General features: G+C 42.4%; 1 protein-coding gene and 2 pseudogenes across 1 annotated transcript in view; 2 read left to right on the forward strand and 1 right to left on the reverse strand.

Moving 5' to 3' along the window:
* Positions 1 to 10,591, forward strand: part of COLGALT2 (collagen beta(1-O)galactosyltransferase 2) — an 83,943-nt gene that overhangs the window by 2,225 nt on the left and 71,127 nt on the right. The window lies entirely within an intron of this gene.
* LOC111742663 lies at positions 7,465 to 7,583 on the reverse strand (annotated as a pseudogene).
* On the forward strand, positions 8,062 to 8,180 carry LOC111742679 (annotated as a pseudogene).

Here is a 10,591-nt window from a genome sequence, read left to right on the forward strand (position 1 = left end):
AGAGTTTGAGGCTAAGTAGGACCTGTCGTGTCTTCCCAAACACGGCACCACCGTGGGCACTGTGCCCCCTGAGTGCTCCAGGCTGTCCGCGCCTGTGCATCCTCCCGGGATTCGTCCCCCGCCGCAGATGCAAACCGCGGGGGACGCTCTGGGTTACCGCGTCTTGGGGACCGAGCCTCCCTTGAAGGCAAACAGCCAAGTTTTGTTGCCCTTAGGATAGAGCCCTGGGCCTGGTGCCTGGTTTTGGTGCGGGGAGGGCCAGGGCATCGGTGGGGGTGGCTGCACGCCCCAACTTTAGAATTCCGTCCGGTTCTGCGGCTTTATAAACCCAGGTATCAGAGGGCGAGAAGTTGGTGGCCAGGTAAGCGGCTAAGGGGCCTGTAGGGGAGGAGGTGAGCGTTGGCCGGGGGAGACATGCAGCCAGGTACGTGACAGAAGGATTTTCCTCCAGGAAGACAGCCCAGGTCACTGCGGAGCAGTTTCTATATTGTGTTCATAAAAGGAGCTGTCCGCATACAAGACACATTCTTAAAGCAACGGTTGGGAAGAAAGCGAAGGATGGATAAAGCAGTAGCTAGAACTGGCAGCCTGTTGTACCTGGTAGGAGAGGCACAGAGGTGAGAAAGCAAACACGAGATATAGTGCAGCACTGTGCTATACACTGCTTTACTATATACCCTGCTAAACGTGACCGCAGCCACGGAGAAGGGCACGTTATGTGGAAAATGGGAATGCTGGTGCAGCCAGATTTTAAACACGAAAGAAGGGTTTTATTTTAACCACTTCAATACCAAAAGGACACTTCACAAATGTCAGCTCTTAGATGCTTTTTTCAAAAGAGATCTTTTACAATATGGTCTTGGTCTTTAGCCATTGCTTAGTTTTAAAGAACAGTACAATGTATAGGAGGTTAGTGAAGGGGGAAGCAGGTACTAGGCACAGGTTTTGCTACCTAGTGTGCAGATATTACTTCTTTTATCATACAGCGCATTTTAAAAGCGATATTATGATCCTTATTTTACAAATGAAGAGACAGACTTGGATCAGTTCAACAACTCGATGTCACAGAATTACTATACGGTAAAACTGGACTTTGAACCCAGTTTTGTTCCTAAACATTGCCCTAAAATGACAATAGTGGAAACATGAAATAAGCAAAACTTATAGAAATCTATAAGCTATAAATTAGGAGACTTGAGTCATTTGTCACTAGCGTGATATGTGGTTTTGAGACAGTTGCTTGAGGGCCATAGACATCAGTTTCCTCATCAGTAAAATGAGGGAATTGGAGTAAATTTGAAATTAGAATTTCAAAAATTCTTTCCAGCTCTTGAATTCCATAGATTTTTATGATGTGATCAGAATCAATCAGCAATAATTGGATATCCTAGATCCCTAGGATGCTCCGAGTTCTTTGGACATTGGGGTTCTGTTTAGGTGGGTAGTATTCCAATTCTGCATAGACCTTTAGGGTCTATATTCCCATACTTTTATTCATAGTACATGTAACTGTACCTTGTCCTTCGTGACTAGTATTGGAGAGTTAAGGAAGAAACCCAAGACTTGTGTAAAGCCTTGGGCAACCCACGCATTAGACACTAAAAAGTCTTCTTTGAGTTCTGGCTTAGAAACCTCACATCATTTATTAGGTAATAATAACCAAAATGGCAGTTTTGAACTAGTCCTTTACAACTTTCAAAGTATATTCATCAACTGTGTTATCTCATTTAATCCTTACTATCATTCTGTAAAGAAATTAAATTATCTCCATTTTGTAGAAGTCATTCTGTCTAAAGTAACTGGCTTACTCAAGTTTCATTTATTTTTTAATTTCACAAATATTTAATGACGAGCTCATAGTTCTAAGCACTTTGCGTAAATTCGTGTTCTGGTTTGAGCTTCATAATAAACCCTACCAGGTATATACATATTATAACTTCTCACAGATGGAAAAATGGGCACAGAAAACATTGTGTAAACACATGTTCCCAGTTCTGTTGTGAGATCCAGGGATGGTGCTAGGTTTGGGCTGAGGAAAGTTGAATAAGATGTGGCTTTTCACAGACAATATGAATTTTTTTTTTTTTTTTTTTTGCTGGGCAGTGTAAGGTGATCTAAATGGTATTTACAGGAATTGGGGGAATGGCAAAGGACTTCTAAATCAGATTGAAGCAGTTGTGTGGGCATAGAAGGCTTCCTGAGGAGTTGACACTTAGTTGAACTCAGTTTTGAAGGGCCACTAGGAATCTACTAAAACCTGGGGAAAAGGAGAGTTTCAGGAAGAGGGAACGGGGAGACAAAAATTTAAAAAATGATAATATTAAAATAAAACACATGCAAAAAAATTAGAAAGGCATTGGGACATTGACCAGAGTTTCCTGTCAGGGGAGATAAAGTAGGTGGCAGATCTACTGACTACAAATCTCTAAACTCGTCACATTGTACTACTGGGGCAGCTAACTCTGAGACCAGTCCTAGGGGAGTATTTGGCTGGGAAGGTTATGGGATACAACCCTCCAGAAGGAGGTAGTAACTCAGGTTAGGGTGCTACAGCTTTGAGGGCCTTCTGCCAATTGCTTACCTGTAATCTCTCAGTCCCAAGCTCTCCTCAATGTTGAGATGCCAACCTGGTTAATATCCGCTCTGCAAAGCCAGCACACTAATGTCAAAATTAGTCAATGTCAAAAAAAAAATGGCTGTGAGCTACCCAGAATCTTACAAAACAGAATCCTGTTGCGAATAGAGTCTGGGTGCCAGACGCCATTTAATCTTATCTCAATAACCATGTAGACTCACTCTTCTCATTCATTACTTACCTCTATCCATGGCATCTGATAACACTTCTTTCCTGCGTGGGTAATTGAGAGGTGATAACACTTCTTTCCTGCGTGGATAATTGAGAGGTGATAACACTTCTTTCCTGCGTGGGTAATTGAGAGGCCTGGCTCAGTGCTCACACCGGGCTTCCCCGTGATATGATTTTTTTTTTCTTCACCTAAAGTTCTGGACCAGGTCTACGCTGCACAGACAGGTGAAATGAGCATCAGCAAATTGACCTAAAAGCTTTTGCTTTCAGAGAGTGAGTGTGGTTTTCTCAGCATCATTTTTTTCAGGTTAAGTTGAATTAAGGAAAGCTTATATTTTAAAGAAAACTTGTCACAGTTACCTGTCTCTGATCTCAAAACCCCACCAAACTTGTTTTCCTTCAGATATCACCGCTCTGTGCTGCAGAACTAAGGAAGATAGTCCATGAGTTCTAATTAAAGCCCGTCCCGAGTTCACGGGAACCACTGAAGAACTAAGATGAAGGGAACTGTGAGGCATGCGACACGTGGCAGTGCACTTCACTGGCTTCTCTTTAAGTCAGGGGAGCCATGATTGTTGGCCTCAGCAATAGAGGGAAGGCTGATCTCATCCTCGCTCCCAAACCAATGATTAAGGGGAGTAGTGCCAAGCACCATGATAATGAAAAATGGAGCGGGGCACAAGGAAAAACATTTGACCCAAAAGATACATCAGGTTTGTCTTTCGGAGAGCCTGTGGGAAGATGGCTGGGATACACAGAGTCACAAGGCAGTGACTGCCAAATAATTACAGAATGATTTGGGCATTCATTTGGTAGAGTTTTGAGCAGTAATATCACACATTGGGAAACATCATATGGCTTTCTAAACAAGGAGATGAGTTTTCATCGATCTAAACATAAACGATGATGAGCTTCTACTTCTTTGGGGTACCGTATGCTACTTTATCTGCATGTTTGTGGATTAGCTTGGATTTATCTCCACATTTTCATGCTCAACCAGTAGCATTTTGGTGAATGTTTAACTAGATACTCTAATATACACATGTTTATGAAATGTTCCAAACCACTATTAAGGACAGCTTTTGGCACTGGCGGTGAGAATGATGATGTCACATTTCATCATTACGATCTTGACATTAAATGTTTATGTTATTCCTACAGAGAGAAGTTTCAGCCCCTCTTCTCTCCATTAGCCTGTTTTCTTCACCTTTTTCCTGTCTTTTCCTTATTGTTCCCAGCCTGGAGGTTTAGTACTGAGGAGGAAGTATGCAAACTTTGAGTCAGACTAGGGTTCCAATCTCCTGTGTGATCGGGGGTTCATCAATGAACCTCTGAGTGTGGCTTCCTCATCTGGAAGTGACCAATAGCACCTGCCTCAAAGATTTATTATAACAGCAAATGAGATCATTATCAATGTCTTTTACATCAATACTGCTAAATAATAGTTACTAGGTCCTATTTATCTGTTCCTTTGGCTCTCATCTCCTTTACCTTTATCTTCCTAAATGAAGATTTTTAAAATGTATGTCCAAAAGAAACTCTATATTCTGCCTTCCAACAACAACAAAAAAAAGGATCAGCATAATGACAGCTAACATGTATGGAGGTGCTGTTCTAAACACTTCGGTCTGATTTGCTCCTGACAACAACCCTAGGTGAGAGGTCCCATTACTCCCCACTTTACACAAGAGGAAACCGAGGCACGAAGAATTTAAATGACTTTCCTGAGGTCACAAGGCTAGCTCATGTTGGAGCCGGGACGTGACCCAGACAGCTAATGTCACAAGCTGAGTACAGATGGCCCGTTGAAGATCAAGAAAGAACCCATTTGCTTCTGTCAGTCGACTCAACTTAGGAATATAAGAGTGACAATGTTTCTTTCAAACAAGAATGGTCCCTTCTGCTTGAATGACATAAGAGACTCAGTGGTTCCCTTCCGCTGTCTTGATAATTTTGTCACTTAGCTTCGATACTTTCTAGTTACTGAACTCCACGTCGGTAGTTTTCATCAGAACACAATGAGGCTATGTGGGTTGTACATAAATATGCAGGTCACTTGCTATGGTCACAGCTACAAGCAATAGAAAGAAATTTATCAAGTATTATTAGTGGCAAATGAATAGAGCAGCACTCACTATTCATACACATGGTGGCTGTAGCATTTTGGGTTCATATTGGCAAAACTAAAAACATCAGTTTTTTAGCCTTTTTAATCAGTGCTCTTAGATGTGGTTGACTCCTAAACTTAACTTTCTTCCAAAAGATTGGAGAAAACTGTCAATCCTTCTCCCATTCTCCAATTTCAGAACGTGATTGGCCCTCAGAATTATGTATTTCCCTTGGGCAAAAACTGAAGTGACCAATATATGTCACCCATCCTGTTGTTCTCTTTGTAACAGATTGCCTGCAGGGTTCGAAAGGATGCCTAAATTGTTCTGGTTCTGTTTTGTTCATTAACTTCCATGGATGGGAAAGTAAAGTGCAGTTAAAGGATTTTATCCCCGTATATTATATAGTGAATAAAAGTCCAGATGAGATAATATCTGGATAAATTTCTGGATTTTAAACCCTACGTGGCTGTTTTAATGTTGATTATTTTATTACAAATATCGCTCATGGTTGAAAGGAGCATGCCGGGTATTTTAAGCAAGGTTTAGTTTTATAGATTTGGCTTCAGCTCCCTTTCTAAGTGACTCCACCACCGAGTTTCTGTGTGACTCCAGGTATATAAGCATGCTTCACATGGCCCTCTCCCTTGACTGTCTCTTGTGGTTCTAGGAATGAACAATGAAGTCTTTGTAACCAGAAAGGCCGCTGGTTGTGCCTCAGTCTTTTCCAACACTTAAATGTACACATGGGTCATATCGCTGTGTGGCACCGTCTTCAAGTCTATGGCACAGTATAGTAGGACTATTATAAGGCTTGTTTCTTGTTTCACATTTGTTCAAAAGACAATATATAGTAGTTAAAGTCTGAGAGAAAAGGATTGGCCTGTAGTGTGGTTATGAGTCCTATTCTCTAGTTGTCATATTATGAAGAGCTTGCGCTAAGCGTGTTTAAATCATAGTTATTATTCATCAGGAATCACAAAACTTGTGTATTGTATATGTCTTGACATCTTTATTCTCAAGGAGTGACTTGTTCACTTAATTGCACTTATGCTGGTAGCCTATCAAAAATTGATGATTTGAAAAAAAAATTTAAATCTCTTAGGGTCGTTGTAGATATATTTAATAGTAATTTTAGCATTTTAAGAATTTTCTCTCTTGACTTTTTCTTTTTTTTTAATTGAAGCAGTAATAAACCTCAACAACAAAATTTCAAACAGTCTGAATGGAAATATGATAAAAAGTAAACCTCCCTTCTACTGCAAGGATTACTGCGGTGACCTGCCACGGCCACCAGTGTTAACAGTTTCTTGTGTATCCTAGAAACTTTCCTGTGTATTCTAGAGACTTTCGGTTAACGTAATGTTAACTGACATATGAGTGTTTTATGTAGCCTGGGCTATCTGTGAGAAACATGACTGTGGACAGTTGGGGCTGTGGCATTTCCAACACGGAGTTTCTTGCTGGACCACTGGACTGCTTCTTAGTTCCTTGGTTTCCGGCTGGCTCCATAGTCTGTCCAAGCTCCACACACCACAGTGATTATAGTTTAGACCCGCCACGATAGTGGAAAGTTGCTGCCGAGTGGAATCAGGGTCGTTCATGTCAACGCCGCACCATCGAGCAGTGAGCATGGATGCAGCTGCCCGCCTGCCGAATCCCCTCTGCTGGAAGCGGGCTGGGGGGTGGGGAAGGGAATTCAGACAGTCGGACTGTGCCTTATGTTTCAGATGGGCTTCCTTGAAACAGCCCGCATAGTCAATATTTTAGGAAATTATACATCTCTCTGCCTTTCCTCAGTCTTGTTAGATTTTATGATTTACTAGGCACATTGATTTCCATCCTTGAAAATTCCCTTGAGGGCGGTAAACTATGAATTTCTAAAGCAGTGGACTAAAACAGTTATGCATATCCTTTTATTTATTTGGCTATCTCGAATTGTCTATGTGGATAAATCCAGGTAATCATGTTGGAATTAGTAGTTCAAGTGGCCTAAAAGTGACTCACCCCCATTGGTCAAGTTCATTGGTCATGGTGGACATGACCCTCATCACTGTTCTGTTTCAGCCACATTCAATCAGATGGCTCATGGGAGGGGCCTGGGAATCTTGTCTTCAACACGAACACAAGTGATTTTATACACTCCTGTTTTGGGACTGTATCATATACCATATAATTAGAGATGGGCTCCCAGAAGTCCCGATGAGGTACAAAGGACACTCAAAGGAGGATCAAAGGCTGTGTATGCATTCAGAGCTTGGAAAGTTGGCAGGGTGTGGAATCTTCTAAACTCAGATTCCAGATGCTTAAACAATCAAGAAGACCAGGTGAAGTAGTAAGGCCCAGGATTACAAGGGAGAGGCTGTGCCAGGAAGGCATGATTTGTGTTTTTTATCGAGTCAAGCCCATGTGTCCTTCCTCCTTCCAACAGTGGCTATTTAAAAAAAAAAAATTTTTTTTTAAGTTTTTTTTAGGTGAGGCAACCCTTGGTTGACCTCACAGATTGCAAGGACCTTGCCAGCTTACAATCCCTTATTTTTTTATTTTTTACTCCTACGGCACCTGGTCTTTCTAGGTGGTCTCCCATCCAAGTACTAACCAGGCCCGACCCTGCTTAGCTTCCAAGATCAGACAGGATCGAGCTTGTTCAGGGTAGCATGGCCATAGACAAGTTTTTTTTAAACAGTGTCCTAAGTTGCCCACTGGATAAAGCACCTTGCACTGGAACTTGGTATAAAAATGACACTCCTTCAGATCTTTTTCTTTGTTCAGTGTGTTTCATATCATGAGCTCATTACGCATTTAGTTTTAGAGAAGAAACTAAATTAATCAACTAAATTAATGAACCTCTCTTAATAGAGTGGAGGGAAATCAAACCAGTGCTTTTCCTTCAAATAAATAGTAGTCATTCGAACCACTTTGGTCCTCCTATTTCCTAATCTTCGTCTCTTTGTTCTTTGTATTTAATTTTCCTAACTTTGATTTTTCTCTTTGGCATGCCATTAAAAATCCCTCCCCACTTGTGAAAAATATAAACAGTCTATTAACCTGCTTTTAGTAGTTGGCATTTCAGCCCTAATTATATGATATTACAAATCCCTAAATCTGATGTCTTCACTATTTATGACTTTAAGATTTAACTTTTCAGTCTACGGCCACGCTACCCTGAACAGGTTCGATCTCCTCTGATCTCGGAAGCTAAGCAGAGTTGGGCCTGGTTATTACTTGGATGGGAGACCACCTAGGAAGACCAGGTGCTGTAAGTGTAAAAAATAAAAAAATAAGGGATTATAAGATGACAATTTGTGAGATCGACTAAGGGTTGTCTCACAAAAAAAAAAAAAAAGTAACTTTTTGGCAATAAACACTGCTCTGGCCTGCTGTAGAAAGGATGTTCTGAACTTGGCGCTGGTGCCCAAGCATGTCCCAAGTTGATGCAGTCACGTTATCACAACCTCACCTACAGGTACCTTCTCTGGGGCAGGTCACAGCTCAGTTGCTTAAACTCCTACTTTTCCACAGCCTAGTTTTCTATTGTGTCCTCATGGTGACAAGTCTATCAAAAATCCCGTGGTGATGAAGGTTCTCAAGTTTATGCGTCCATTTTCTTTTTAGTTCTTTTTCTTCTCAAAAATGTGACCTGTAGTTTGCAGATTAGTATATCCCACCAAGAAGATAATAGTCACCTAGGGAGGAAGGTGAGGCCTGGCTGGCACACCTTGGATCTCCAAGACTGTTGCTCCTAGCCAAAGGCAGCCTTGTCCATCTTTCACAGAGTGCAGCTCTCATTGTTCTGCCATGTATCTTGTCTTGTGAAAGACTTGGAGGCATTGCTCATGCTATGTCACGTTGAACAAGCCACTTATTCTCTCTTGGCCTCAGTTTTCTTCCCTGTAACATAAGGGAGATGTGTTAGAATTGTGGTTCTCATATGCGGCTGCTTATTACAATCATTCGATGAGGTTTTTTTGTGTGTGTGTGTGTGTGTTTTTCTACAGCACCAGGTCTTCCTAGGTGGTCTCCCATCCAAGTACTAACCAGGCCAACCCTGCTTAGCTTCCCAGATCAGACGAGATTGGGCATGGCCGTAGACTTTGACGAGGGTTTAAAAAATACTGATGCCTGGACCCTGACTCCAGGACATTTAAGTCTGAATCTCTGGTGCAGGGCCAGAGCAAGTGACATATTTTGAAAATTGTCCAGGGAGTGGTGATGTACAGCCAGGCTTGAGAACCACTGGATGAGATATTCTCTGGGGTCCCTTTCCGATCTGACATTAGTACTGCCTTCAGGTAAGTGACTATATCTGAAGAATTTTCATGAATCGTAACTCTGCATAACTGATATTTCCTGAACCCTCAGCCCAACATTAGACCTTTTCGGGATGTCCTAAAAATAAAATCTAAGTTTTCTTGGAAGCTTGTTGGATTTCATCCTCTTGCGTACTGTGCCCAAAGGCATTCACTCAGTGTCGTCTCCTGCTGAAGGCGTGTGCTACACGACAACTGAACTGCCAAGGGAGGTGGCAGCAAGAGGGCCGGCCTCGCAGGGACACATTCTGGAACCTCCCGCGAAGGGGCTGTGTGCACCAGGTGCAGAGGCAGCGGTGGCCCAGGGTTTGCTTCCTGCGGCACAGAGATGCGGCCCCCTGGCTAAGGGAGCTGCGTCCATCAGGCTTCTAAGCGCATCTAGCCAGGCTCCAGCAGCTCCTGTTCCTTCCTGCAGCATGCGTTTTGGTGTGTTGCCTGGCTTTGCTTTTAAGCATCTGCTTTATACTGCTGCAGCATCTCTAATCACCTCTGGGTATTGAATTTCTGATGTTCCTTTTAATGGCTTTGGATTTGAGCTTCTTTTGTTTCTAGATTTGCATAAACAGTACTGCCTTTGTCTTGTGATCTTGACACAGCTTCAAAGCCTGGACTGGGCATCAAAGACACGCTGGATCCTCATTTCTTAGGCATCATATTGCAGCAATGCCAGCAGGTGACTGAAGGTTACATTTCCACTTCTGGGCCAGTTTTCTGTCTCCCAAAGAAGATTAGATTCTGCCAAGTCCCCTCTGATAATGGTCCTGAATCTTAATAGCTTTTCCTAAGGGCCGTGAAAATACTGGTGAACAAAAGGGGCACCGCTGGCGTTTGTCTGAAGAGGAAAGGACAGTATCTCACAAATACTCCCTGAACTACCCCCACTCCGTGGAAGGCAGACTGTCAAGGGTCTTTCTGGGAAGCAGGGAAGCCCCAGACCCACTGGCCAGTCTTTGCTGATGTTAACACACCCTCATTTTCCCATGTGTCTTATCGAAATAAAGGCAGCAATTGAACTCTCAGTTTCCCATGCATGGATTGTCAGTTTTTGATAGCAGGCCAGTTTGGTTCAATCATCCAGCACACTCTTGAGCTGTGTCTCTCCCTGCGCTGCCCAAGAGTTGTGTGTTTAAACAACAGAGTTATTTTTAGCTCAGTACAGAAAAAAAAAGCTGGAAGGTATTCAGCAACATTCCACAGAGGGCATTCTAGTGCCAGTTTTATCTGGTTCTTAGCTGTTTGTTCTTTTGCAACATCTATGCAATGTGCCGCCATATTTCCAGATTTTCTTGAATTCTCTGCCTTGCCTTGGTCTCATCATCTATACAGTGAGTGCTTGATAGGCTGATCTTGAAAGACTTTTCTATCCA

Source organism: Pteropus vampyrus, unplaced genomic scaffold (genome assembly GCF_000151845.1).
Source record: "Pteropus vampyrus isolate Shadow unplaced genomic scaffold, Pvam_2.0 Scaffold98, whole genome shotgun sequence".
NCBI classification, from domain to species: Eukaryota; Metazoa; Chordata; class Mammalia; order Chiroptera; family Pteropodidae; genus Pteropus; species Pteropus vampyrus.